Genomic DNA, 27922 nt, shown 5'->3' with positions numbered 1-27922 from the left:
GGAGGCCTGTAAACAGTAGCTATAAAAAGTGATTGAGTAGGCTGCATAGATTTCATGACTAGAAGTTCAAAAGACCAAAACACAGTAAAAAAAATGTATTGCAAATTTAAATTTGCTATCATAAATGTTAGCAACACCTCCGCCTTTGCGGGATGCGCGGGGTATATGGTCACTAGTGTAACCAGGAGGAGAGGCCTCATTTAACACAGTAAATTCATCAGGCTTGAGCCATGTCTCAGTCAAGCCAATCACATCAAGATCATGATCAGTGATTAGTTCATTGACTATGACTGCCTTGGAAGTGAGGGATCTAACATTAAGTAACCCTATTTTGAGATGTGAGATGTCACAATCTCTTTCAATAATGACAGGAATGGTGGAGGTCTTTATTCCATTGAGATTGCTAAGGCAAACCACGCCATGTTTTGTTTTTCTCAACCTAGATCAAGGCACAGACACGGTCTCAATGGGGATAGCTGAGCTGACTACACTGACGTTGCTAGTGGCAGACTCCACTAAGCTGGAAGGCTGGCTAATAGGGTGCAAGCCAGGTAGCAGGCTATCTCATTGTGTCACTCCTCAGTAGGCCAGGTTTGGTCCTGTTTGTGGGGGTGTCCCAGAAAGAGGGCCAATTATCTACAAATTCTCTCTTTTGGAGGGGCAGAAAACAGTTTTCAACCAGCGATTGAGTTGTGAGACTGCTGTAGAACTCATCACTCCCCCTAACTGGGAGGGGGCCAGAGACAATTACTCGATGCCGACACATCTTTCTAGCTGATTTACACGCTGAAGCTATGTTGCGCTTGGTGACCTCTGACTGTTTCATCCTAACATTGTTGATGCTGACGTGGATAACAATATCCCGATACTCTTTTCACTCACCAGTTTTAGCTTTAGCCAGCACCATCTTTTGATTAGCCTTTACGTTGGTAGCCCTTCCCCCTGGTAAACAGTGTATGTTTGCTGGATGATTCTTTTTAAGTCTAATATTGTGGGTAATGGTGTCGCCAATGACTAGGGTTTTCAATTTGTCAGAGCTAATGGTGGGAGGCTTCGGGAGCTCAGACCCCGTAACAGGTGGGGGGAACCAGTTGAAAGTTTCTGTCAGCTGAATGAGCGACACCGGTTGAGCATGCCAACAGCATTTCTTTCCAGAAGCCTTGAGAAAATTGTCTGGCTGCGGGGACTGTGCGAGGGGATTTATACTACTATCTGGACTTACTGGTGGCACAGACGCAGTTTCATCCTTTCCTACTACACTGAAATTGCCCTTGCCTCACGATTGCATCTGAAGCTATGCTTGCGACACAGCTATCCTCACCATAAGGTGATAGTTCTCCTGTATATTATGAGTACAGCGACTGCAATTGGATGGCATAGTGTTAATATTACTACTTAGCTTTTCTGACAGGTGGAGGTCCTGTAGAACCATGTCCAGATAAAGCTTCCGGGGTAAAAAAGTAGAGTGAGGAAAAAACTAGGACGTAGGTAAATGTATTCAAAGTAAGAACCAAAAAGTTTGTCAGATAGCCAAGGAGCAACAAACAGCACAACAAGACGGAGACAAGTCCGGAAGTTGAGGGTGGAGCAAATTTCACCAGATCATCAGAGACATCAACTCTCGCTGTGCAAGGTACTGAGCCAAGACAACGCAGGAGTGGCTTTGGGACAAGTCTCAAATCAAATCAAATTTTATTGGTAATATGCACATATTTAGCAGATGTTATTGAGGGTGTAGCGAAATGTTTATGTTCCTAGCTCCAACAATGCAGTAGTATCTAACAATTCACAACAATAGACACAAATCTAAAAGGAAAATAATGGAATTAAGAAATATATAAATATTAGGACGAGCAATGTCGGAGTGGCAATGACTTATATACAGTAGAATAGAATATTATATACATATGAAATTAGTAAAGCGGTATGTAAACATTATTAAAGTGACTAGCGTTCCCTGCAGCCTTTAAGGTGCAGGGTTGAGTAACCGGGTGGTAGCCGGCTAGTGATGGCTATTTAACTTTGAGATAGAAGCTGTGCCACCGACGTGGCCCACTCCCAAGGACTGTGGGCTCTCGTTGTCCATGGCCGACGTAAGACATTTAAGCGTGTTAACCCCCGGCCCAGGTGGCATCCCTAGCCGCGTCCTCAGAGCATGTGCAGAACAGCTGGCTGGAACTGTTTCTCGGTCCAGCTTTGATGCACCTGTACTGACCTCACCTTCTGGATGGTAGCGGGTTGAAAAGGCCATGGCTTGGGTGGTTGATTTCCTTAATGATCTTTTTGACCTTCCTGTGATATCGGGTGCTGTAGGTGTCCTGGAGGGTAGGCAGTGTGCCCCTGGTGATGCATTAGGCAGACTGCACCACCCTCTGGAGAGCCCTGCGGTTGCGGTTAGTGCGGTTGCCATACCAGGTGGTGATGCAGCCCGACAGGATGCTCTCAATTGTGCATCTGTAAAAGTTTCTGATTGTCTTAGGGGCCAAGCCGAATTTCTTCAGCTTCCTGAGGATGAAGAGGCACTGTTGCGTCTTCTTCACCACACTGTCTGTGTGGGTGTACCATTTCAGAATCTCAGTGATGTGTACGCCGAGGAACTTGAAGCATTTCACCTTCTCTACTGTGGATTCCCGTCAATGTGGATAGGGGGTGCTCCCTCTGCTGTTTCCTGAAGTCCATGATCAGCTTCTTCGTTTTGTTGACGTTAAGGGAGAGGTTATTTTCCTGGCACCACTCCGCCATGGCCCTCACCTCCTCCCTGTAGGCTGTTTCGTCATTGTTGGTAATCAGGCCTACTACTGTTGTGGAGGCGTGTTGGAGGCATGCGTGGCCACGCAGTCATGGGTGAACAAGGAGTACAGGAGGGGGCTGAGCATGCACCCTTGTGGGTCCCCTGTGTTGAGGATCAGCGAAGTGGAGGTGTTATTTCCTACCATCACCACCTGGGGGGCGGCCCGTCAGGAAGTCCAGGACCCAGTTGCACAGGGCGGTGTTCAGACCTAAGGCCACAAGCTTAATGATGAGCTTGGAGGGTACTATGGTGTTGAAGGCTGAGCTATAGTCAATGAACAGTATTCTTACATAGGTATTCTTGTCCAGATGAAATAGGGCAGTGTGCAGTGCGATGCCGATTACATCGTCTGTGGATCTATTCTGGAGGTATGCAAATTGAAGTGGGTCTAGGGTGTCAGGTGAAATTATCCTTAACTAGCCTCTCAAAGCACTTCATGATGACAGAAAGGAGTGCTATGGGGCGACAGTCATTTAGTTCAGTTAGCTTTGCTTTCTTGGTTACAGGAACAATGGTGGACATCTTGAAGCAAGTGGGGACAGCAGACTGGGATAGGGAGAGTTTGAATATGTCCGTAAACAGTTCCAGCCAGCTGTTCTGCACATGCTCTGAGGACACAGCTAGGGATGCCATCTTGGCCCGGGGGTTAACACGCTTAAATGTCTTACTCACGTCGGTCATGGACAACGAGAGCCCACAGTCCTTGGGAGTGGGATGCGTCGGTGGCACTGTGTTATCCTCAAAGCGGGCGAAGAAGGTATTTAGCTTGTCTGGGAGCAAGACGTCAGTGACCGCGACGTGGCTTGTTTTCCCTTTGTAATGGTATTTTCAGAGGCTACCTGGAATATATCCCAGTCCGTGTGATCAAAAGAAGCTTGAAGCATGGATTATGATTGGTCAGACCAGCGTTGAATAGACCTTAGCACAGGTGCTTCCTATTTGAGTTTCTGCCTATAGGAAGGGAGGAGCAGGATGGAGTCGTGATCTGATTTGCCGAAGGGACGGCGGGGGAGAGCCTTGTAGGCATCCTGGATGGGGGAGTAGCAGTGGTCGAGTATTTTAGCAGCACGATTACTACAGTCAATGCGTTGATAGAATTTCGGTAACGTTTTCCTCAAATTTGCTTTGTTAAAATCCCCAGATATAATATGCGGCCTCAGGATATGTGGTTTCCAGTTTGCATAAAGTCCAGTGTAGTTCCTTGAAGGCCGTCGTGGTATCGGCTTGAGTGGGAATATGCACGGCTGTGACTATAACCAAAGAAAATTCTCTTGGGAGGTAATACGGTCGGCATTTGATTGTGAGGCATTCTAGGTCGGGTGAACAAAAGGACTTGAGTTTCTGTACATTATCACAATCACACCATGAGTAGTTAATCATGAAACACACACCACCACCTTTCTTCTTTCCGGAGAGTTCTTAATTCCTGTCTATCCAGTATATCCGGAGAGAGCCATGATTCCGTGAAACAGAGTATGTTACAGTCCCTGAGGTCTCTCTGCAAGGAGATCCTCGCCCTGAGCTTGTCTACTTTATTGTCCAGAGATTGAACATTAGCAAGTAATATACTCAGAAGCAGTGGATGGTGTGCACGCCTCCTGTGTCAGACTAGAAGTCCACTCGAATACCTCTTCTCCGCCGATGGCGTCTTAGAGCAGCCTCTGGGGTACAAACAAAGGATCAAATTCGGTAAAGTTGTATTCCTGGTTGTAATGATGGTGAGTTACCGCCGCTCTAATATCCAAAAGTTATTTGCGGCTGTATGTAATAACACAAAAAAAAACGTTCTGGGCTGATAATCTAAGAAATAACGCCCCCCCCCCAAAAAGAAAGTTGCTTAGGAGCTAGAAGCAGAGCTGCCATGTATGTCGGCGCCATCTTGAATGTCCTTGAGTGGCCCAGCCAGAGACTTGAACCCGATCATACATCTCTGGAGAGACCCGAAAATAGCTGTGCAGCAACGCTCCCCAACCCAAACTGACAGAGCTTGAGAGGAACTGCTGAGAAGAATGGGAGAAACTCCCCAAATACAGGTGTGCCAAGCTTGTAGCGTAATACCCAAGAAGATTCAATACTGTAATCATTGCCAAAGGTGCTTCAGCAAAGTACTGACTAAAGGACCTGAATACTTATGTAAATGTGATATTTCAGTTTTAGATTTTTTAAAATAAATGTGCAAAATGTTCTAAAAAACAGTTTTTGCTTTTTCATTAATTGGTAATGTGTGTAGATTGATCAGGAAAAATACAATTTAATCAATTTTAGAATATGTCTGTAACGTAACAAAATGTGGAATACTTTCCGAAGGCATTGTATATGGAGAAATGGATTTGTTGAAAGAACAGACGACTCACGGTCAAGCAAGATTTTTTTTAGTTGGGGAAAGCCCTATTGTTGATCCATCCTACGTTTTTCCTATCACAGCCATTAAACTCTGTTGCTGTTTTAAAATCATCATTGGCCTCATGGGGAAATCCATGAGCGGTTTCCTTCCCCTCCGGCAACTGAGTTAGGAAGGACGCCTGTATCTTTATAGTGACTGGGTGTATTGATACATCATCCAAATCGTAATTGATAACTTCACCATGCTCAAAGGGATATTCAGTGTCTGCTTTTTTTATTTTCACCCATCTACCAATAGGTGCCTTTCTTTGCGATGCATTAGAAAACCTCCCTGGTCTTTGTGGTTGAATCTGTTCTTGAAATTCACTTCTCGACTGAGGGACCTTACCGATAATTGTGTTTGGTGCAGAGATGGGTTAGTCATAAAAAAATCATGTTATATCACACAGAGGTTTTTTTGTTACTCCTGCCCTTATTTACGCTTGCCATAACAAAGGGGTTGAATACTTATTGTGCTCAAGACATGTCAGCTTTGATTTTTTTTCATTAATTTGTAAACAACATTCTAAAAAGAAAATTCCACTTTGACATGGGGTATTGTGTCTAGGTCAGTGACACAAAATCTTAATTTAATATATTTTAAGGCTGTAACGCAACAAAATTAGGGAAAAAATCAAGGGGTGTAAATACTTTCTGATAGGCACTGTACATATTGACATAGTAAAATAAAGACATCTTTGTCAAAAAAAAAATATAAAGGATATTTCATGCTGAAACCCTCATATTAATCACCAATGGTATTCACTAAATAGCTGGTTTATATTCAAGATAATGTTTTACAGCTTTGCCATTCTATAATTTTTTTTATAGTCTCATTCTATTATATGTGATAAGGCCACGCAGAGGGCCAGAGATTATTTTTGACGCCTGTGATAATCTGAAGTACCCAAAAGGGCCACTAGATGTCTTGTGATAGGTTACATAAAATCCTTGAAAGATTCCAACATTCTGCTAGTTTACTGGTAAACTTAGGTTTCCAGTAATATACCCTTCTTTTCAACCCAAAGTAGACCATATGAAAACAGATATGAACATAAGCAGTTCACTTCTGAGTGATGCTCTACAAATGTTTCATCAGACTAAAAGTGTACAGCTCTTGGTTTGCACATTATCACATGGAATTCGTTTCGAGCTCAATGGGAGCATGACCCCTATTCATCACCTTTGGGTGTGGGCTGTATCTAACCATCTGTGGGCCCTGGTGACTTTGAACACTGTCAAACACACCTTGTTCTCCCCACTGCTCTTGGCGGACTATGTGTTGACTGTGGATGGGTGTGGGTGGGGGAGCATTTTCACAATTAGTTGGTTTTGACTAGTTGCAAAGATCTAACCACTGCTGATTTGGATGGCGATACGGTACACATTTGATAACTTCCCAAACGGCCCAAAGTAACATTTCAACCTTTTTTATTTTTTGGGTGAAAGTGTGTGGAAATGTGATAGTGTTTTCAGAAGAGAAGTGGGATGTGTTCGCTTCCAAAGCTAAGCTGAGATAAGTTTGTGAGAAGTTGCAATTGTCATGACTTGATTTAAACATTAATCTGAAAACTGTTATTTATCTAATTAACTAACTGTGTTTAATTGTTACCCAATTAAATTAATCATGTAACAATTATCTCATTAGGATCTGGGGCACCACGAGAGCAGTTCTTTAAAGAGTTACCATCTCCAGAATGAAACTCTGAAAGGTCTTTACCTATCACCTATCACATCTATAAACAGTCAACGTATTAATCATAACCTCGTATCATATAATTATTCTGAACAGTCATAATCTCCTTGCATCTGCAAAAACCTGGGCCTTACAAAAACCTGGGCGGCAGGTAGCCTAGTGGTTAGAGCGTTGGACTAGTAACCGAAAGGTTGCAAGATCAAATCCCTGAGCTGACAAGGTAAAAATCTGTCGTTCTGCCCCTGAACAAGGCGGTTAACCCGCTGTTCCTAGGCCGTCATTGAAAATAAGAATTTGTTCTTAACTGACTTGCCTAGTTAAATAAAGGTGTGAAAAAATATATCTAAAAAAATACTTTGCATACGAACCACCGCCTGCTTTGAATAAGAAATCATGATTGTATTTACGTGAAATGCCTGGGTTCGCCGGGGATCTCTCGGTGGACAGGGCAGCCTTGGAAAGGGGGTTGGGCCTGTTCGCAGCATGCTTGTAAGGCTCTGATTGTTCAAAATGGTTCCAAAAAGTACTCTACTGTTGTCCTCCTTTGTAGGGGTCCGGTATCCGGTGACTTGTCGTGTAGTCCTGAACAGAACAACATCATTTATATTCCTTCCATTCGCTCTTGAAGATGGTTCTTTGAAGATAGGCTAGCCAGCTGTATCGATGGTTTGAGCAGAGTAACAGGATGGTCCTACCTAAATTCGTTTTCGAAGATACTTTACTTAGGACAGCTAATCAGCAGTACCAGTGATTGTCCGGGAGGTGAGTTTATCGTCTCCAACTCGTGTTGAGATTCAAAGGTCAAACCACTTTTTTAAACGTGTTTTTTTCTTAACCCACCATTTATACAGTTTGCTGGAAAGGGGCGGCAGGCTGGCACGCTCCCTGACCTCACCCAAGGCGGTAACTACTCACTGTGCAAAGTTAGGTAAAACAATTATCTCTTATAGCTTCTCTCTTATAGCTTCCCTCTCTTAACAAAAACACTTTCAGAATTTTTCATATTACATGCACAACGCAGAGTATGGAAACTTCATATATGTAGTGGGTATACTTTCCAAGTTAAAGTATTTAGTTGATAATTTGTTTTAATGACATCACAAAATAACAAACAAAATGACATTAGTGGTCTATAGATCACCTCTGACCATTCCCCACATTCTATGTTAGAAATATTGTCCCAGTATTCGCTTTTGAATGTGTTAGTTTCAGCGGAAAAAGTATGTTGAAACATGCACATTCCTTTGGTCAGTCTTGAGAGCGCAGGGCTGAATCTTCTCCCTTGATTTACAACAGGGTGTGAGTTGTTAACCCCGACTAGTTATTTCCTTCCCCCTAGGGGGAGAGGGGGTCTGGTTGAAGTTATTCATTGCAAACCTGATCTGACCTATTTGGATTCTCGTGGACAGTCATGACACAATGATTTAGTAGAATGTGTTACAGGCTATCCAAAGAAAATGGTGCAATCTGTGTTTTAGTGTATTCTATAATTTCTTGGCTTTGGTGTTCTCACTAAGGCTGTGACGGTCTTGGGAATTTTGGATGATGATAATTGGCCAGCCAAATGACTGTGGTCTCAGTAATAACCGTCAAATAGCATATTTTCTCTTCTCCGCTCCTGACTGCATGTGCTGCCATAGAAATAGAATGAATAGAACGGGCATCGCCATTCAAGTCAATTATGGCATAATAGGTGGACTGGTGGCAATTCTGAATGTACCCATAGGAACAAAGTAGGAAGTTAAAGTGTACCCATCAGTATGTGCTGTGACTCAACTGACATTACAAAGAATACATTCCATTGCATGAGCCATATCAGTCAACATCATTTGGATGAACATTACCATGGAAATTATTGCATCACAATACCAGGAAGCCATTGCTAGTGTATCCATGGGTTTACCAGTCAAATTGCCAGGGTTAGAGGTTCTACAACACCTTGGTTGTTTCAGCAAGGAGCAACAAAGTTTAATCACGTTGTTAAGAGTCCATGTTAGCGCAAAAACGGACTCAACCGCACGAATGCCCGGCCGTTCCGTCTTCAGTCAGCAGTTTTTTCCCCCAAAAAGGACAATATATATAGAGAGATTTTTTTTATGGTTATGACGGTTATTTTTTTTTCATGATGGTCTTCAACCATAACCATCGGTTACACAGTTAAACGGTAATTGTGCCAGCCATAGTTTTCACACACTCTTTGGTTTGAATCCGGCATGACACACTCACTCATTCCCTGTTCCAAGGAAGATGTTGCTTAAATGACATCTTGCTAGCCAACAGGCAAGGACAACTCCTCAATGATCTAACAGTGTAGGAATTTCCAGAGGATGGCACACATGCCATGTACATAGTAGGGAGAAACCTCAAAATGCAGTCTTTATATAACGAGTAGTGCATATTATGTACGACTTCTTATAGTTTCATGAAAGGCCTGAATGAACAACAAGTCCTCAACCCTCCAATTCTCACTACTCGTCCTCCTTTTTTCTGCCATATTATTTCCCTATGATGTTGCTTAACCTGTTTGAATTATAATACTTTAATATTCTGTGTATCCCCATCCGGTGGATTAGCCTTTGGGAATGTAAAGCTATAATGCAATTTATTTAAGTCATCAAACAACCCACTGAGCCCCCCCCCCCTCCCCTCCTGTCCTATCTGTCACATTATGGCCTTTGATGTTGTGTGAAAGGAATCACCTGTTGATTTGAAATGGTTTTGGTGATTTTATCCCAGGTGTTTGTGTTTGGGAGGCCTTCCATCGGTGCATGATAAAGGGAGACCTTTAGGGTGCCGGTGTCTAAGGTTACCTGGTGGAGGACACACCTGTGTCTGGGGGGGGGGGGGGCTGTGTGTGTGTGTTTGTGCGAGTGAATGCAGTGTGTGTGTGTGGCACTGAGAAACCAAGGTGTGTTCTTATGCAGTGTGTGATTATGACACTGGTCACAGTCAAACATGCGTGAACCTAAACAACCATTATCGTTCTGGCTGCTATTTAGAGTTATCCCAATGTCTGAGCCACATAGATCTTCTAGTGTCGTTGCTGCTTATCACAGTTGCAGACACACACTCATGTACACACACACACGCACACAAACACACACGTATCCAGGGAGTTTATCTCTAGCTATGCTTATTCACAGTTACACACCAGATTCCCACGGTGAAATGGATCCTGGAGATCAGATTCGATCTTTCTTAAAGGGGCAACGTCTTATTTCGAAACGTGAGAGATCTTAAAATTAACTTTGAAATATATATTGATATGTATCAAATTACATTTTAAAACACTTTAGATTCAATTGCACAATTGTTTTGTTTGCTCTTGAGTCTCATGTATAGTTTTGTAGAAGGATTTTAGGCTACATTTCTAAATCTCATTTGTCACGCCTGCTCCCACTCTCCCTCTCTGGAGCTCGAGGGTGCCAGACTGCCTTCATTATGCACAACTGTCACCATTGTTACGCACTCCTGCACTTCATCACTGGTCACCATCACGCGCAGCAGCGCATCATTGGACTCACTTGGACTTTGTTCCTTTAATTTGTTGATTGTCTTCCCTATTTCTGTCTGCTTCCCCGTGTGTTCCCTGTATCAGCGTTGTTGTCGTTTCCGTTTCCCCTGTCCAGACTCTGTCTGTATTCTGTTACTGTTCTGTTTCAAGTCTGTTATTCATTAAATGTTCACTCCCTGTACCTGCTTCTTGTCCCCGGCGTCTGTCCTTACAGAATGCTGATGCCACTAAGGAAGCATCAGGGAGTTTTGTTTTTTTGTTTTGGTTGGTGACGTCGGGTCCGGGTGCCATCGCCAAGGGAACCGGGGTGCCTCAGTCAGCTAGTCGGGCTTCCACGCCTTTAGCTGGCTCGAGAGGTCTTCTTGCCTCGGTGGACTCGGCAGGCGCCCACCCCAAGTCATGCTTCAGCCGGCCATCAGGATCCCACGCCTCAGCCGGTTCGTCGGCTCCCACGCCTCAGCGGGATCATCGGCTTGTCATGCCTCAGCCAGATCGTCAGGCTCCCACTCCTCTGCCGGTTCATCGGGCTTCTACGCCCCAGCCAGGTTGTCCAGCGCCCATGCTTCGGCCGGCCCGTCAGGCTCACCCAGGTGGGATGCCGGGTGGCGCCCCTAGGTGGGTACTGTCACACCTGCTCCCGCTCTCCCTCTCTGGAGCTCGAGGGTGCCAGACTGCCTTCTTTACGCACACCTGTCACCATCGTTACGCGCACCTGCGCTTCATCACTGGTCACCATCACGCGCAGCAGCGCACCGTTGGACTCACCTGGATTCCTTTCATTTGTTGATAGCCTTCCCTATTTCTGTCTGCTTCCCCGTGTGTTCCCTGTATCAGCGTTGTTCTCGTTTCCGTTTCCCCTGTCCAGACGCTGTCCGTATTCTGTTCCTGTTCTGTTTCATGTCCGTTATTCATTAAATGTTCACTCCCTGTACCTGCTTCTTGTCCCCGGCGTCTGTCCTTATACATTATTGGTTTCTCTTATTTTAAACACAGACGTCAAGTCCCACCACTCCATCAGCTAACGTGAGTCAGCCTACCATTATATTCATGCTAGAACTTCACACAAAGTACAACAAAACTCCAAAGATACCCAAAGGTTATTCTGTGACTACGCTTGTATTTTCTTTTGCAGTGGTATCGTTTTTGTATCGAGCATCGTGATACTAAACCGGGTATCGGTATCAAAGTCAAAATGATTGTATTGTGACAACACTAGTCCTTATGGGCAGGTGCCCAGACCTCACTCCCTGTGTAGTTAGTTATCATTCTAATCATCATAAGTGGGGGGCGGGGTGAGGGCTTTTTACAGTACCGGATGTGTTTACGGTTGGGTGGAGTGTGGGAGAGAGGTTAAAGAGAATGGGGGCTTGATCAATACACATTCAGGAAGAGATAGGGATCCCATACAGGCGTATGCAGGTTAGGTGCACAGCTGTGCCCTTGCACAATCACATGCGCTGCTGGTGCTGTTTATTATCTATGCTGTTGCCTAGTCACTTTATTCCTAGTTATATGGACATATCTACTTCAATTACCTTGTACCCCTGCACATCGATTTGGTACTGGTACCCTGTGTATATAGCTAAATTATTGTTATTTATTGTGTATTTGTGATAACCTTTTTATTATTTCTCCATTTTCTTTCTCTAGGCATCACTTTCCCAGGTGATGGCCTAGCAGGGTGGCATCCAGATATTGCTGTAGAGGGCATGGCTCCCATGTTTAAGTCAGCTTTGAAACTGAAGTGATGTTAATCTTTAAACAACTGCCTACTGCTCTCTTAAACACTGTTTATGTGTGTAGGGCTGTTGTGGAGGCTGTCAGGTAATCTCAGGTCTGGCATGATGAGACATGACTCTTATACAAACAGTGTTTGTGTGAGAGAGAGTGTGTGCTTGTGAATGTGTGTGTGTGTGTGTTTCAAACTACAGTATATATGGGCAATTCCACAGTAATGATATTGCGCTGGGACTCAGATTATTCACTTAAAATATATGCTTAAAATATATGCTAAACAAAGACCATTGATTTCAAAGTTTAACAAACCATACAACTCTATGCACAATGACTACTTTTAACAATTTACACAAGTAGAGGCTCCTCAGTGGAGGAGGGGGAGGACCATCCTCCTCAGTGAATTTCATAAAAATAAAAATAGTGAAACATTAAAAAAGTTTGCCTTTTTGTCACCAAATAATTGATTAAAACATACTGTTTTGCAATGGTCTACAGTAGCCTCAACAGCACTCTGTAGAGTAGCACCATGGTGTAACCGGAGAACAGCTAGATTCTGTCCTCCTCTGGGTACATTGACTTCAATACGAAACCTAGGAGGCTCATGGTTCTCACTTCCTTCCATAGACTTGCACAGTAATTTGTTATTATGACAACTTCCCGGAGGACGTCCTCCAACCTATCAGAGCTCATGCAGCCAGTGTTGCCATGTTTGCGGTTTTCCAGTAAAATTGGGCTACTTTGAAGACGATGTTGCGGGTGAAAATGTATTGGTCGCGGGTTGCAGGGTTTGTTGCACTGCGGCCGTCATGGCGTTTCTCTTAAAAAATGTATATTTCACTGTGACCTGCTGCTGAGTGACTGAGTGTGGGGGTGGGGAGCACTACAGTCGTGGCCAAAAGTTTTGAGAATGACACAAATATTAAATTCCACAAAGTTTGCTGCTTCAGTGTCTTTAGATATTTTTGTCAGATGTTACTATGGAATACTGAAGTATAATTAAAGCATTTCATAAGTATCAAGGGCTTTTATTGACAATTACATGAAGTTGATGCAAAGAGTCAATATTTGCAGTGTTGACCCTTCTTTTTCAAGACCTTTGCAATCCACCCTGGCACACTGTCAATTAACTTCTGGGCCACATCCTGACTGATGGCAGCCCATTCTTGCATAATCAATGCTTGGAGTTTGTCAGAATTTGTGAGTTTTTGTTTCTCTACCCGCCTCTTGAGGATTGACCACAAGTTCTCAATGGGATTAAGGTCTGGGGAGTTTCCTGGCCATGGACCCAAAATATAGATGTTTTGTTCCCCGAGCCACTTAGTTATCACTTTTGCCTTATGGCAAGGTGGTCCATCATGCTGGAAAAGGCATTGTACGCCACCAAACTGTTCCTGGATGGTTGGGAGAAGTTGCTCTCAGAGGATGTGTTGGTACCATTCTTTATTCATGGCTGTGTTCTTAGGCAAAATTGTGAGTGAGCCCACTCCCTTGGCTGAGAAGCAACCCCACACATGAATGGTCTCAGGATGCTTTACTGTTGGCATGACACAGGACTGATGGTAGTGCTCACCTTGTCTTCTCCGGACAAGCTTTTTTCTGGATGCCCCAAACAAAATGACTTTACCCCAGTCGTCAGCAGTCCAATCCCTGTACCTTTTGCAGAACATCAGTCTGTCCCTGATGTTTTTCCTGGAGAGAAGTGGCTTCTTTGCTGCCCTTCTTGACAACAGGCCATCCTCCAAAAGTCTTTGCCTCACTGTGCGTGCAGATGCACTCACACCTGCCTGCTGCCATTCCTGAGCAAGCTCTGTACTGGTGGTGGCCCAATCCCGCAGCTGAATCAACTTTAGGAGACGGTCCTGGCGCTTGCTGGACTTTCTTGGGCGCCCTGAAGCCTTCTTCACAACAATTGAACCGCTCTCCTTGAAGTTCTTGATGATCCGATAAATGGTTGATTTAGGTGCAATCTTACTAGCAGCAATATCCTTGCCTGTGAAGCCCTTTTTGTGCAAAGCAATGATGACAGCACGTGTTTCCTTGCAGGTAACCATGTTTGACAGAGGAAGAACAATGATTCCAAGCACCACCCTCCTTTTGAAGCTTTCAGTCTTATTCAAACTCAATCAGCATGACAGAGTGATCTCCAGCCTTGTCCTCGTCAACATTCACACCTGTGTTAATGAGAGAATCACTGACCTGATGTCATCTGGTCCTTTTGTGGTATGACTGAAATGCAGTGGAAATGTTTTTGGGGGATTCAGTTCATTTGCATGGCAAAGAGGGACTTTGCAATTAATTGCAATTCATCTGATCACTCTTCATAACATTCTGGATTATATGCAAATTGCCATCATACAAACTGAGCCAGCAGACTTTGTGAAAAGTAATATTTGTGTCATTCTCAAAACTTTTGGCCACGACTGTACAGTTATTGGCTTATAGCACGTGAGTGAGAGGAGAGAGAGCAGCACGTGTGCACTTTGTGATAACCTTTTACCAGTTGTAGGTAGAGGCTATTTAGATTGTCATTATGGAGACACATATTTCCAACCCTTTTCCGTAAAACATATTAATACGCTAGAACTGATGCACATCAAGAAATAATGAAGACAAAACACTAGAAAACTACTTTGTGTCACGCCCTGACCATAGAGAGCCCTTGGTTCTCTATGGTGTAGTAGGTCAGGGCATGACTAGTTCTAGTTCAATATTTCTATGTTGGTGTTTTGTATGGTTCCCAATTAGAGGCAGCTGGTAATCGTTGCCTCTAATTGGGGATCATATTTAGGTAGCCATTTCTCCCACTTGTGTTTGTGGGATATTGTTTGTGTTGGTGCTTGTGTCACCACGTAGTCACGTTTTGTTTCTTGTTATTTGTTTTGGTTAAAGAAGTTTCACTTTAAATAAATATGTGGAACTCAACAAACGCTGTGCCTTGGTCCGCTCTTACAACAACCGTGACAGAATATCCCACCAAAAGAGGACCAAGCAATGTGTTCACGAGGTAAAGGAGTTTTGGACATGGGAGGAAGTCATGAGTGGATGCGAGACCCTTCCTTGGCGGGAGTTGCAGAGGACTCAGGAAGGACAGCAACGATGCCGGGAACCGTGGCCACAGAAACCCCAAGATTTCTTTGGGGGGGCACATGGAGCTGGCGGCTGAGCAGAGGGAAGAGCCAGAGACCGTCAGGGAGGCGATAGAGAAGTGGTCGGTCGACCCAAGGAGAGAGCCAGAGCCCGCCTGGGAGTCGATGGAGCAATGTGAGGAGGGATATCGGAGAATGATGATGGCGAGGAGTAGGCTGCAGCGCAGGCTTGCTGAAGAGCGTGTCATCAGTCCGGTGTCATCTGTGCCGGCTCCACACACCAGGCCAACAGTGCGCCTCCCCAGCCCGGTATGTCCTGTGCCGGTTCCTCGCACTCGCCCTGAAGAGCGGGTCATCAGTCCGGTGCCATCTGTGCCAGCTCTCCGCACTCGTCCTGAAGAGCCAGAGACCGTCAGGGAGGCGATGGAGAAGTTGGGAGAGAGAGATGAGATGTTGTGTGTTCTGAATAACATTCGACCTGAAGATCCTGTCAGCAGACTGGTGAGTCCTGTGCCAGCTCCCCGCACTCGCCCTGAAGTGCGTGTCACCAGTCCAGTGCCACCTGTGCCGGCTCCACGCACCAGGCCTCCAGTGCGCCTCCCCAGTCCGGTATGTCCTGTGCCAGCTCCCCGCACTCACCCTGAAGTGCGGGTCACCAGTCCGGTGCCACCTGTGCCGGCTACACGCACCAGGCCTCCAGTGCGCCTCCACAGTCTGGTACGTCCTGTGCCAGCTCCCCGCACTCGCCCTGAGCTTCCAGTGATGGTCAACGGCCCAGAGCTTCCAGTGACGGTCAACGGTCCGGAGCTTCCAGTGACGGTCCACGGCCCGGAGCTTCCTGCGCTGGTGCCATGGCCGGAGCCTTCTTCTGCGCCTGTGCCCAGTCCAGGCACGACGTCCAGTCCCACTCCAAGGCCGGAGCCTTCTTCTGCGCCGGTGCCCAGTCCAGGCACGGTGTCCAGTCCCACTCCGTGGCAGGAGCCTTCCTCTGCGCCGGTGCCCAGTCCAGGCACAAACAACAGAAATCCCATAATTAAAATTCCTCAAACATACAAGTACTATACACCATTTTAAAGATAAACTTCTTGTTTGTCCAACAACATAACATCCGGTGAAATTGCAGAGAGCCAAATCAAATTACAGAAATACTCATCATAAACATTGATGAAAGATACAAGTGTTATACATAGGATTAAAGATAAACATTTTGTTAATCCAGCCGCTGTGTCAGATTTCAAAAAGGCTTTACGGCGAAAGCACACCATGCGATTATGTTAGGACAGCGCCTAGCCACAAAACACCATACAGACATTTTCCAGCCAAGGAGAGGACTCGCAAAAGTGAGAAATAACGATTAAATGAATCACTTACCTTTGATGATCTTCATCTGGTGGCACTCCCAGGACTCCATGTTACACAATAAATGTTTGTTTTGTTCGCTAATGTCCCCTTTTATGTCCAAAAACCTCAGTTTTGTTGGTGCGTTTAGTTCAGTAATCCAAAAGGCACAAGGCGCGCTCTCAATATCCAGACGAAAAGTTAAAAAAGTACAATAAAAATTTGTAGTAACATGTAAAACGATGTTTAAAATCAATCCTCAGGTTGTTTTTGTCAAAAATAATCAATAATATTTCTACCGGACAAAAGCTTTGTCAATAGAAAATAAGAAACAAGAAAGGAGCGCTCCCGATCACGCGCTGGACCCATGTCTGGAAATTTCCACTGTCCACTCATTGAAAGTGCTGTATCTCCCTCATTTTTCAGAGTAAAAGCCTGAAACAATGCCTAAAGACTGGCCACATGTAGAAGAAGCCATAGAGATTGTGAACTGGGTCCTAAGTCTTTGTATGGTGGATAGGCTTTCAATGGAAAAACAGCCTTTCAAAATAATAGTACTTCCTGGATGGATTTTCCTCAGGTTTTCGCCAGCTATATCAGTTGTGTTATACTCACATACATTATTTTAACGATTTTGGAAACTTTAGAGTGTTCTCTATCCAAATCTACCAATTATATGCATATCCTAGCTTCTGGGCCTGAGTAGCAGGCAGTTTAATTTGGGCACGCTTTTCATCCACAATTCAGAATGCTGCCCCCTACCCTAGTGAAGTTAAACAGCCATCACTAACACAGAGAGGTTGCTGCCTACATACAGACTTGAAATCATTGGCCACTTAAATAAATGGATCACTAGTCACTTTATTAATGCCACTGTCATTTTTTGACATTGTTTTACATCATAATGTTTACATATCTTGCATCACTCATCTCATATGTACATAATGTATTTCATACCTTCTATTGCATCTTGCCTATGCCTCTCTGTCATTGCTCATCCATACATTTATATAGAAGGCATTTCTGCCAAAAAAGGCAGCTGTGTGTCAGTGTGTCTCGCCAAACACAGGCTGATCTGGAGCCAGTGTAAGATGTGTGTCAGGGCTTGGCCATACTGACACACTGCTCTGGCACTGACCTAGAGTCAGTATAAGATGTGTGTCAGCCCTCGGCCCTACTGAGACATTGCTCTGGGATGTCTGAACTAGACCGAGCATGACATCACTGTCCATATGATGTAGTCAACATGCACACACACACACAGCCTCACACACACATTGTATTCATTCCCATACCCCCTATTGGGCCTCAATCCACTTCTCTTGTGGGACTGGAAACACTGTACGCTGCCATATAGCAGACTGTGCCATTCCACTCTGCTGCTGCTGCTGCTGCTGCTGCTGCTGCTGCTGCTGCTGCTGCTGCTGCTGCTGCTGCCTGGGCTGAGGCTGAGTGTGGAGGCCAGGCGACAGAAACACAATGTACTCTGTTGTAGCGTCTCAACTGTGCTCTCCAGTTCTGCTCCCACACAGATGGCTCATGTCAGAGGAACTAAGAGGTTATGGAAATGATGCTCTTACAGTCTTCGCCTCAGCCAGAGCTCTGGAAGAGGGTCATCTTCTGGAGACATTTCAATTGCTCTGACTCTAAGCAAATATGATTCCAATCCAGATATGACCCGAAAAGTTGATCACTGCTCAACTCAAATTCTTCCTTTGTTAGCCAGTTGCTGCATGAGGCACGACACACATCTCTTGATAGTGTCTATGAGGTAAACCATATTACATAACATTGTTTGATAAACGATGAGCCAGGGTGAAGACTTTGACAAGAGTGACGCGAGGGGTTCTAACCGAGGCGAGGCATGCTGAAACTTGGAGGGTCTCCGTCTTGTTTTGTGTTGGTTTGGCTTGACTGGAGTGTTCTTGACTGGAGTGTTCTAGCACCGTTTGACAGCAATGAATCTCTCCACACTGTTCAACGGGGTTATAATGTTCAATAATTATAGTGTTATAAAATCATCAGGCACATCCCTCTACTTCACCCTCTTCCTCCCCTTTCTCTCTCTCTTTCTCTCTCTCTCTTCCCTTCACTCAGCTCCGAGCAGTCTGAAAGTGTTATGTAGCGTCAAAGCTAAGTATGCTAACATACTCATTTAGCGCTGGAGTGGTAACAAAACAGACAGTGATTCCATTACAGTTTGAAGGCTAGCGAGCTAGCTGTGTGCTTCTGTGGGAGCCATGGCTTCACACTGGAACAATAGTTCCAGGGCACCGTTGTCATGCTCACCCTGCTGGGAGGGCCGCGGTTGTTGTTTGTTAAGTTGATTGTGTGAGTAGAAGGGAAGAGGGGGAGTGAGGGACATGGAGAGTGGGAGATGAAGTGGAGAGATGCGTAACACAGAGAGCAAGGGAAGAAGAGGCATTGTGGGAAGAAATGCAGAGGACAGTGTTAAGAAAAGAAGCAGAAGAGGTAGAGGGGAGAAAGGAGGAGAATGTGAGAGGTTGGAGATGAGCTGAGTGATAGAGTAGTAGAGGAAAGAATGAGGGGTGAAGAGGAGTAAGTAAGAGGAGAGTAAAGGAGCAAAACCGTACACGACAGAGAAGAGCAGCAAAAAGAGAGCAGGAGAAGTTTTGTAAAAGAGAGAAGTAGAGGGGCTACATTGTGTGTGGGTGAGGGAATGATTCTTGCTTCTGTATATTTCGCTCTTAACGTTGTGCGTAATAGGGAAGTATGTGGCGTGTGCGTGCAATCGTGTGTGTGTATGTGTGTGTGTCAGCCTGGGCAGGAAATGCCAGAGCTGTCCCAGAGGAGTGCTAATTTAGAGGGGCCCATCTGGCCATCCAGCCTGGTCACATAGACTAGACGTAACATAGTAAATGTAAATCCGGGACATTCAAATTAATATGATATGTTAAGTTTGGAATGGTTACATAAGACAGATGGTTACCTAACCTGTCTGGGAACGTGGGACGCTTGCACCCTAGTCAACAGCCAGTGGAATTGCGTTGCGCGAAATACAAAACCTCATAATTGCTATAACTTCAATTTCTCAAACATATGACTATTTTACACCATTTTATAGATACACCTCTCCTGAATCGAACCACGTTGTCCAATTTCAAAAAGGCTTTACAGCAAAAGCAAAACATTAGATTATGTTAGGAGAGTACCCTGCCAAAAAAAATCACACTGCCATTTTCAAAGCAACTAGCATGCATCACAAATACCCAAAACACAGCTAAATGCAGCACTAACCTTTGACAATCTTCATCAGATGACACTCCTAGGACATCATGTTACACAATACATGCATTTTTTGTTCGATAAAGTTCATATTTATATATAAAAACAGCATTTTACATCGGCGCGTGACGTTCCGAAAATATTTTCCCTCAAATGCTTCCGGTGAATCAGCGCTACAATTTACAAAATTACTATTCGAAAACATTGTTAAAATGTAATATTGTCATTCAAAGAATTATAGATGAACATCTTGTGAATGCAACCGCATTGCCAGATTTCAAAATAACTTTACTGGGAAATCACACTTTGCAATAAACGACGTGGTATGCTCAGAAAAATAGGCTAGGCGATACATGTTAGCGCCATCTTGGAACCATCTAAAATCAAATATACTATTGTAAATATTCCCTTACCTTTGATTATCTTCATCAGAAGGCACTTCCAGGAATCCCAGGTCCACAACAAATGTTGTTTTGTTCGAAAAAGTTAATCATTTATGTCCCAATAATTCCTTCTTGTTAGCGCGTTCCGAAGGCGACTCATAATGTACTGAAGCGCGCAGGACTTGTCGTCACGAATGTGCAAAAAATATATATTTACGTTCGTTCAAACATGTCAAACGTTGTCTAACATAAATCTTTAGGGCCTTTTTCAACCAGAGCTTCAATAATATTCAAGGCGGACGATTGCATTGTCTTACTAAACGTTTCGGAACAAAAGGGTTCCCATGGGCGCCCGCGTCATAGTAGTAATGGCCCTCCCCCTGTGACCAACTTCCAAAGCCTCTCTTTGGGTCAGTTTCTACCATAGAAGACTCAAACCACTTTGTAAAGACTGTTGACATCTAGTGGAAGCCTTAGGAAGTGCTAAATGATTAATAAGTCCCTGTGTGTTTCAATGGCAAAGGCTTGAAGTGATTCCACACATCAGATTTCCACTTCCTGTTAGGATTTGTCTCAGGGTTTTGACTGCCATATGAGTTCTGTTATACTCACAGACATCATTCAAACAGTTTTAGAAACTTCAGATTGTTTTCTATCCAAATCTACTAATAATATGCATATCCTACCTTCTGAGCCTGAGTAGCAGGCAGTTTAATTTGGGCACGCCTTTCATCCGGATTTCAAAATACTGCCCCCTACCCTAGAGAAGTTAACTTAACCCTAACCTTAACCATAACTCCTAGCCCAGCTAATGCTAGCCAGCTAGCTAATGTTAGCCACATAGCTAGAATTCGTAAACATGTCATACATTTTGCAAATTCGTAACATATTGTACGTTTTGGAAATTCGTAACAAATAATAAGAATTGTAATTCATACCTATTATACGAAATGGGTGATGGACATCCACAAATAAATATGTACCATACGAAACGTAACATATCATACTAAATGGAATGACACTGATTTACGTACAGAATAATACGAAATGCTCTGAGACCAGGTTGAGCCATCAGTCACCCCCTCCTCCTCCCTCACCTGTCCCCCTCAGCTGTCCCATCATCATCTGTAGAGAGAGGGACCAGTGCCCCCCCTCTGAACACACACACCCTATCCCGTGACCCCCCCATATAGCCTTCCCTGTGTGCAAACAGCAGCATGCAACCCCTGTATGCACTATGTACCCCTCTCAACCTATGCCTTTCGTGCTTGTTTGAATTCCCAGAGCTCCTTAGCATTAAGCCCTCCCAGTGTGTAGTCTAGCCCCCCTTTCCCTTAACGCACCCCTCTCAAGGCACCCCTTCACACCTCCTTCTTAGCAACACACCCCTGTATGGGCCTACAACAGTACACTCTTATCATCATCAATGCCTGGAGAATAGGGCTTCTCCTCTGATAAGTTTGGCTGCAGCAGTGTACTGTACACACAGGAAACATGCTCCATAGAATTTAGTGTGATCATTTGTACACTCAACAGTAGAACTCAGTGATCTTACTCTAGATCCATTGAATGGTGTAGACTGTGAATTCATATCAACATCCATAGGCTTTTCACAAAAAAATAGAGACATTCTAATTGCCAAATGATAGCTCATTATTCAGCATAGTGAATTCCCTCTATAGTGGTCATGTAGTGTTGATTGATTCCATATAGACATGCCATGTGTGTGTAAATGGGAGCTGGTCTGGGCCCTCTCTGTCATCACCTCCAGTTAACACTGATAAAGACACCTAGACAACTTTACATTTACATTTAAGTCATTTAGCAGACGCTCTTATCCAGAGCGACTTACAAATTGGTGCATTCACCTTATGATATCCAGTGGAAAAACCACTTTACAATAGTGCATCTAAATCTTTTAGGGGGCGGGGTTAGAAGGATTACTTTATCCTATCCTAGGTATTCCTTAAAGAGGTGGGGTTTCAGGTGTCTCCGGAAGGTGGTGATTGACTCCGCTGTCCTGGCGTCGTGAGGGAGCTTGTTCCACCATAGGGGTGCCAGAGCAGCAAACAGTTTTGACTTCCCCTTAACATGAAAAAGCCCTATATGCTTTCTAGGAAATACATTTCTGGTGGTGCTTTCTAGGCGGACTGGAATATACTGATAAACTACATACCCTCCACATGACCACTTTTTCTTAGGTTACAGAGTGAGGACTGTGGTAACTAAGTAATGACTGTTCTGTGACACACTTACACAATTAGAAGCTAAGGTTGTCTTGGGATTAGTAGGCGCTACCTGTAACAGCAGACTTGCTGTTGTCCTCTCAACGCTAGACTCCTCTCCCTTCAGACAGAGCACCAGGTCCATCCCCTTACAATGAATGCTCCACTCACCGGTTTGATCCAGGTTGAACTAGAGCTCAACTCTTCCTGGTAATCTTGGTTTCAGTCGTGACTAGAGATTATATTTTGGGCCAGATTTAGATCATCTGACAGTTAAAAAAACAGAGGGATGTTTTTGTTAGGGGGCCCCCCCACCTCCTTTCTTCCTTTTTCCCCCCCAGCCTCTTTTCTAATCTTGTTCAGTACAGTTACGTCTCGCAGATCCTTGGCAGAGAGATGTATTTATTTGTTTATTTGGTTTGTCATTTTTTAAAGCTCTCTGGCTCTAGGTTTTGCTGAGAGCATACGTTTCTATTCCTCCCCTCAACATTCCATCCGCTCTCCCTCTAACCCTCTCCCCCTTTCCCTCTCTCCCACTCCCTAGCCATTCCTTTCTCTTTATTTGAAACTCTTTCTCTCTTTTCCCTTCCCATGCCATGTCTCTTTCTTCTTGTGCATGTCTTTTTGACGCACTCTTGCCTCTCTCCATTTTGGTCTGTTTTCTTTCTTTTCTCCTCAATTGCCTCTCCTGCTTTTCCATTCCCTCCTTCTCTACCCCGACGGAGCCTCTTTATTTCTATCATTCCTTTTCCTTCTCTGCAAATAGCTCTACTGGCCTGTAATGGCTACTCAGGGGAGTCCTTCTTCACCCAGCCAGATCCCAGCAGCCACTGCTCTCTCACGTATTGGGCGGCACAAGGTCCCCTTCTGTTCTCTCTGTATGGATTTACAACCAGTGGGAAATATGCAGGAAACACACCATTTCAACTGTGGAGTTAAGATTATTATATTGGAAATTTCGTTTTTCCAATGAATTAAGAAATGTGTTCAAAGGTCAAAAGTTCAGAGTAAAATGGGAACTTGTCTTTGGCGTCCGTCATATTCAATCCTAACATGAAGCACATAATATCCCAATGATACAAATTATAAATACAACACCAGATATTTATATGTATAGTGTTGAGAGTAAATGGCTTGTGTGCAGCAGACCAGTAGACCAGTCTCAGAGTCTCCCAGAGTATTTCGCCACTATAAACTGTGCTGATTAGGACTTGGCATTGTACTGTGCCAGGCAGTAACATGCCTACAGTCTAGGGCATATCTGTGCCAAGATGTCTCCATAGTGAAACCTCTGTCTACGCACAACTTCCTCCAGGACAAGGGAAGGACCAGGGACTTTACTAAAGAACAATCAGTATGCAATTCACGTTATACACATACAATTTGGGTATATGTGTATAGTTTGGGCAAACCAACATTCCTCAGATTGGAGTTCACAGTCAGTTAAAATGCAGTCAATTAAAACATGTTCATTGTCTGAAGCAGAATGAGACTAGAGTATAATACTAAAAACACATTCTCTGACACGGCGGGCACTGGAAATGGCACCTCAGCTGCGTTTTATTATCTTCCCAATAAGTACAGCGACATCTCCTGTGGGCCCCCCTGGTCGTCCATCTCCACTCTGTAGGGGTTAGACTAGCATGCTAAATGCTAACCAGCAGCTGAGATGACAGTAAAGGGGATATTACAATGTGTTGGCCTGAGGCAGTTTGGCTTGCTCCTCTCTTGACTGCTGTACATGTGTTCCTTTAGCGCCCGTCCGTCCCTGTGTGCCTGTCCCTGTATGTACCTCCTCATGCGTTCCCCCACTGACCAGCTCTTATTATACTGGACGGCTGCTGGCTCTGTGAAGGGGATTTCTGTCTGTGTGTGTCTGTCCGTCCCCCGTCCGTCCATCCGTCCCTGTCTGCGGTGTACCTGAACGACTGTACTCGCTATGGCTGGAGCGGGGCTCTCTACCTCTTATCTCTCCCCCTTCATCTCTCCATCTTTCACCCTCTTTCTTCCTCCATCTCTCTATGCACAGGTCATTTCCCCTATTGGGTTTCGATGAGCACAGAGAGGTTTTCATAAACACCATGGCTCAGCCACAGTCTAAATCTCCTGACCTGACTCCCACCTGTCAGCGCTTACTGAAGCGAAAGGCCTTTCTTATTGTGATGGTCTTCGGTCAATGTGGAAGCCCCATCTTACAAGGGCTTGGTTGTTGTGGTGTCCACATGGACACGTTCAGTGCAATATTGTCCAAGTGAATATTTTTTACTTTTTTACTTCGGTATTTGATTATTTTCACCTTTTTACACTGCTCACAGTGCATTTCTGAAGTTTTTAAGACTTATTTTTGTCTTCGCCCGACCCACGGTAAGAGGAATGTGTTCGCCTATGGCTTTCCACCGCATCAGGTAAGTCAGTCAGGATGTTTATTCTGATACCCCCATCACCTCACACGGAGGAGAAACAGAAGCAGCCCACTGTATACTGTACAGCCATTCCACACAGACGGAGGAATGTATTGACCGACAGGTTCACTGTGCTGGCACCAAGCCTGGTCTGGTCTGGCTGTTTTGTCCATGTTTGGAGAGAGGAAATGAGGTACCGAGCTGAGCGACGTCTCCGTGTTCTCCACACGGCTCCGGTCTTGTCTCCACTCCAACACACGGTCAGACACACGGACTGACTGACTGGCTAACAGCTATAAATAGTAGCCTGAGCCCAGGTCACAACTCAGACACAGAGCCAAGAGGGAGGGAGGGAGGGGCAGAATGGGGGAGGAAAGTGAAAAGGAAGATGTAGGAGGTAAAAATGAATAACGGGGGGAAAAAAAGAGACCGATAGATAGCAACGAAAAGAAGAACAGAGGGAAGTAGGGGTTAAAAAGATTGGGGAGGACCCAACACAACCTCTCATTCTCTCTCCATAGTTATCACCAAAGAGAGGGAGCGCTCGAGTGATGTTCTGTCATACCCAGAACACAGATATACCATAAAAACAAGATGGCTTCCCCTAGATATCCCATTAAGAGTTTGATCTAAGCAGTATATCTTAGCATGAAACCAAAGCATCTGGTCCCCACTATCTGTAATCTACAGGAAGTTGTATCATGTAACGAGGATGCACCCTACAAATCTCTCAACTCTCCACTGTCTTCAATGGAGGGGTTGTCTGTGCCTAGGGATGTTACTATTGTTTGTAGGAGAGGTGTAGGCTGGAAAGCGTGGAAACAAGGGAGGAAGAGTGGAAAGATATGCCATTTTGTGTAGGATGGGTAGAGAGTGAGACACAAAAAAAAGGGGTGATGAAAATGTAAAAAAAATGATGAGAGTTGTTTTTTTGGGGGTTATGTTATGTACCTGTTTGTTGTACAACATCAGTATTTTGCAGGACATGGAGTTGCTGTTCTCATCATTCAAGTAAAGGATGTAAACGTGAATTTTGGAAACCTTACAAAGCATTATGGAATGACCTGACAATAAGTCACCAGCGGAAAGACGGTGATACAGTGTACGTTAGGATCCGAGTCTGTTTAAAGTTCGGAACAGGAAGACGCCTTTGTTTAGTGTGGTGTGTCACGAGCGCACACACACACACACACACACACACAAACACAGACAGTAAAATGGCTGAGAGGGACTAGGGAATGGTAAAAGCCTGACTATTAAGTGACATTCAAGTCTTTTTCACCTCATTTAACAGCTGATTTACTTAAAATGCACATCTCAATAGGTGGTCCAGGTATGTCATGACAAAGCACAAGTGGGGATGGGGGGGCTTTTCCTCCATTGTTCCTCAAGCAAGAGGGGAGGCCGATCACATCACGAATTCCCATCAGACTCGCTCCTTGAATGCCCTACTCCTTGAAGTTTGCGACAGTGTCAATTTTTTTTTACTATTCTGCTCAAAATGTTTTAAAATGACCCTTTAGTGTGTGTACTTTTATTGTATTTATACTTGGGATATCACTTTTCAACAGGAAAAGTTCAAAAATCCCTGGAGAGTGTCTTTAAGTAAAATCTTATCCCTCTCCTCTGTACTGCACCATCTGCTTTTGTCATGTTCATCTTTGAAATCGTCAAGCAGAGCGTGTTTGGGGGTACTACAGGCTCCGCTGCTGTCCAAAATAAACCATTGGTGTAGTTACTGGCTTTCTCTTTCTCTCCCTCTGTGTGTGCTTTACCTTCTATAACGGTATTTGAATGTTTGGTTTGTTAAATGTGATACGCTGTGTGTAACGTCCATTTTTATAGTTTACTTCCCTACTAAAGTCATCTCTCTCAGCTCTCTCTCCATGCCACTTTCCACACAGACCTAGCACCTCACCCTGTCACACAGGAGCACATTTGTTGTTCTTCGACCAAGAGACACTTGCATTCAGTCTGCATGGTCAATCAAATCAAATCACATTTTATCGGTCACATACACATATTTAGCTCCAACAGTGCAGTAGTATCTAACAATTCACAACAAGACACACAAATCTAAAAGTGAAAGAATGGAATTAAGAAATATATAAATATTAGGACGAGCAATGTCGGAATGGCATTGACTAAAATACAGTAAAAAATCTGTAAATACAGTTGAAGTCAGAAGTTTACATATACTTAGGTTGGAGTCATTAAAACTCGTTTTTCCACTCCACAAATTCCTTGTTAACAAACTATAGTTTTGGCAAGTCGGTTAGGCTATCTACTTTGTGCATGACACAAGTAATTTTTCCAACAATTGTTTACAGACAGATTATTTCACTTATAATTCACTGTATCACAATTCCAGTGGGTCAGAAGTTTACATACACTAAGTTGACTGTTCCTTTAAACAGCTTGGACAATTCCAGAAAACGATATCATGGCTTTAGAAGCTTCTGATAGGCTAATTGACATGATTTGAGTCAATAGGAGGTGTACCTGTGGATGTATTTCAAGGCCTACCTTCAAACTCAGTGCCTCTTTGCACAAATTACTTGTGTCATGCACAAAGTAGATGTCCTAACCGACTTGCCAAAACTAGAGTTTGTTAACAAGGAATTTGTGGAGTGGAAAAACGAGTTTTAATGACTCCAACCTAAATCTATGTAAACTTCTGACTTCAACTGTATGAAATGAGTAAAGCAGTATGTAAACATTATTAAAGTGACTAGTGATGCCATGTCTATGTACATACTGTAGGGCAGCAGCCTCTTAAGGTGCAGTGTTGACTAACCGGGTGGTAGCCGGCTAGTGATGGCTATTTAACAGTCTGATGGCCTTGAGATAGAAGCTGTTTTTTAGTCTCTCGGTCCCAGCTTTGATGCACTGACCTCGCCTTCTGGATGATAGCGGAGTGTACAGGCCTCGGCTCGGGTGGTTGATGTCCTTGATGATCTTTTTGGCCTTCCTGTGACATCGGGTGTTGTAGGTGTCCTGGAGGGTAGGCAGACCGCACCACCCTCTGGAGAGCCCTGCGGTTGCAGGAGGTGCAGTTGCCATTCAAGGCGGTGATACAGCCTGACAGGATGCTTTCAATTGTGCATCTGTAAAAGTTTGTG

At 44.3% G+C, this 27922-nt stretch overlaps 1 protein-coding gene across 1 annotated transcript in view; it reads left to right on the top strand.

Moving 5' to 3' along the window:
• Positions 1–27922, top strand: part of LOC115199742 (drebrin-like protein B) — a 68612-nt gene that overhangs the window by 14104 nt on the left and 26586 nt on the right. The gene's annotated exons all lie outside the window — the stretch shown is intronic.

The sequence above is a fragment of the Salmo trutta genome, chromosome 9 (assembly GCF_901001165.1).
Source record: "Salmo trutta chromosome 9, fSalTru1.1, whole genome shotgun sequence".
Taxonomy (NCBI): domain Eukaryota; kingdom Metazoa; phylum Chordata; class Actinopteri; order Salmoniformes; family Salmonidae; genus Salmo; species Salmo trutta.
Note: the sequence above shows the minus strand (reverse complement) of the source record. Positions and strands in the feature narration are given on the sequence as shown.